The sequence below is a fragment of the Solanum lycopersicum genome, chromosome 1 (genome assembly GCF_036512215.1).
Source record: "Solanum lycopersicum chromosome 1, SLM_r2.1".
In the NCBI taxonomy this organism is placed as follows: domain Eukaryota; kingdom Viridiplantae; phylum Streptophyta; class Magnoliopsida; order Solanales; family Solanaceae; genus Solanum; species Solanum lycopersicum.
This window is the reverse complement of record NC_090800.1, coordinates 42,684,181-42,687,214: the sequence shown is the minus strand read 5'-3', so window position 1 is coordinate 42,687,214 and position 3,034 is coordinate 42,684,181. Positions and strand designations below refer to the sequence as shown.

General features: G+C 34.2%; 1 long non-coding RNA gene across 1 annotated transcript; it reads right to left on the bottom strand.

Moving 5' to 3' along the window:
• Positions 1 to 271: 271 nt before the first annotated feature.
• LOC138340834 (uncharacterized) lies at positions 272 to 2,670 on the bottom strand. The gene is made up of 2 exons (XR_011213678.1): positions 2,546 to 2,670; positions 272 to 548 (listed from the first exon to the last, which is right to left on the bottom strand). It is a non-coding gene; the product is annotated as an uncharacterized lncRNA (long non-coding RNA).
• Between the last annotated feature and the right edge of the window lie 364 nt (positions 2,671 to 3,034).

The window sequence follows — 3,034 nt, the reverse complement described above, 5'->3', positions numbered from 1 at the left end:
AAGTTTGTCACATCTGGGATTACCCCCTAGACGTAACCGGTGTCGTCTTCCTCTATGAGGACTCAAAATATCCTCTTAGTTTACATCATTACATTTATAGATCAAAAACACGGAAAATTTAGAACTTTTTATTACTTTTACTTGGAGGTTTATATAGACCAATACATACACATAATATTATCTGTATTGAGTATACATAGACCCTTCGTATAGGAAGGTTACATACCTTCTACTATTGTTGCACATAAGTATATAAAACATAACATAGACATAATAGTCATAATATTTGTCTGTTCTCATAACCATCTAATAAGAATGTAAGAACATATGCATAATCCCATACATCAAAGTAAGAATGACTTAGATATGCCATACAATGTTTCATACTATGATAGAAAGAAAGAACCATAAAAGTCTTTAACTACAAAGCAAACTTCATAAGATAGATAGTGGCATCACCCTCATAAAATGAGGGCCTACCCTACTTAGATGATCAAGATATCCAAGCCTTCTTTAAGTCGTCTCCAAAGCACCTCAACCACCGAAACCTAAAATATTGAGGGGAAAGGAAGAAATGGGGTTAGTATGTCACTTTTACTTTAAGTATGAGACTATATGAACATATAAGGTCAACTCATGCTAAAAATTACATTTTATCAAAACATGCTACTGTATTCTTTGAAAGCCTTATGCATCATCAAAGGAAAACATAAAAATTAAAAAGGCATATTCATCAAGTCAAAGAAAATAACATGTTTGTCAACATACTTTAACCCATAATCTATTACAACCCTATCAATAAGTAATTACATCACAAGCATGGATAAGAGTTCATCATATCATAATAAAGCCAGACTACTACTAATGAATCCTCAATAAGCAAACAAGTGAAATAACCAATCAAATCCCCATAACCTTACTCAATCAAGTGACCCAACAAGAACCACGACTAGTATTCAACTTCACATAACATAACATTTAAGGATACACAACATTATACTTTTAGTAATATAAACAAATTACATGTTCATAAGAATATAAATTACCATATAATATCATTTATATGTAAAGTCATCATATTATCATATTTTGCGTTCATTATCATATACATATATAATATCAACCTTCTAAAGCTTCTAGTAAGGCAATGTAATGAATGGAATAGTTAGAGTCTCATACCCCTACCTGGGATAAGTCAAACATCTCAAGTCACCCTTGTTAGTTTATACATCATTGCTTCATTTTTAGTTTCAGCAAAACTTGTCTTAATCGACATAGACCACAAGAGCGAAGTGTGGAATCGTGTGTTGTAAATCCTTACACGGATGGAAGTTGGTTAACGGGCCAAAGTAAAACCAAACATAAACGTATCTTTCTAGGGGGATCCACTAGCTAGTCTTTCAATGGGGTAACATAATTAAAGAACTAACAGATAGGTATACTCCCTGTACATACCACTTGGCAATTGGGGCCTCCTCTCATGGGAATCCATTGGATGAGTATTCCTCTTTGGGCAGTCAACATCACATGTAGAACTATAGGGTGAATCTTCCTCTTTGGGAAGTCATCACCTTACGTTGTCAAGTTCACTCGGTGCTAATGTAAGTCCCTTTGTTGAAATGTATTTAGTTTCATTATTAATCATCATATCCTAATTTAGATCATTGGGTCTAGCCATTGGATAATCATCATAATTATATCTCAATAAGAATTGCATTAGTATAGTCCTTTCATTACAATTCATATAAGTACGGTTAACACATTGCATATCACTTCATAATAAGGCACATTGGCAAGCATCACCATCCTTATAATATTTACATCTTAATCAAACTCACAACAATTGTAAAGACATTGAATTTCAATATCATACCAACCATATCAATCCTAATACAAGGTATACTCCAAAACAACATCATGATTCAATCACACGTAATCATAAATTAAAGTAAAGAATAGGGATTATAAGACTTACAAAGCCCCTTTCATAATTCATCACAAAGTTCTTCCCATCAACACTTACTTCAACCCAATTATCTCATAAAATCATCATAATTCAACAACAAACATGAAAACAAGGCTAGGAGAATTACTACATCACAATTCAATACTAGGTCATAGCTTAAGACAAGATACTTAGGTCAATTCACAATCTACTTTTTACCCTAGAATCACCTTATCAAGAACTAGCATGAAAGACTAAAATGCACTCCAATTGATTATGATTAGTGTAGCAACATAATCTAGTAGTAATTCAACCAATAACAAAGTCAATTGAATCAAATACACCCTAATTCTTATCATGATCAAACGCAGGGTTAAGGGTTATGGGTCATAATCTAAAAACTAGACCAAACAATCAAGATATATCATAATTAAGTTAGAATAAACGTTACTCTATTCATATTATCCAAAAGAAACCATAAACAAATCAATTCATAACATTATTATAGAGATGGGGAAGAACCCACATAAAAACTCAACTTTTGAAAATACTTTGAAGGAACCCAGGAATGATGTCTCAAATGTAAATTAGATCACATACCTCATATTTTGATGAAACATTGATGGTGAAAGTGCCCGTTTACATCCCCAAAGCCTCCCCCAAGCTTGGTCATCAATGGTCTTCCAATAGAGAGAGAAAGAAGAGAGAAGGAAGAGAGTTTTGTTTTGAGGCTTGTAATTAGACTAATGGGGTTGGGGTCTTTATATGAGGGATTAATTATGTTAATTAGTCTTCCTTACTCCCTAACTAACCATCACACCCCTTAATTAATTAGTTAAGACCAACCGAAAAATATGTAGGAATTTCAGACCCTATCGATGAGACCACGATCGATGGATCGTTGGTCAGTCGACGGACCAGCCCTCCTCCGTGCTGCACATCCGTATTTCTGGTAAGAGACTTTTGCAGGCCAGGTATCCAAAAATTTGTAAAAGGGTTGATCGAAGGTTGAAAACGATGCCCCATCGATCCATAGACGGATCATCCATTACATCTCGTTGGTGCACACTGCCCATGCAGGGTTGACTC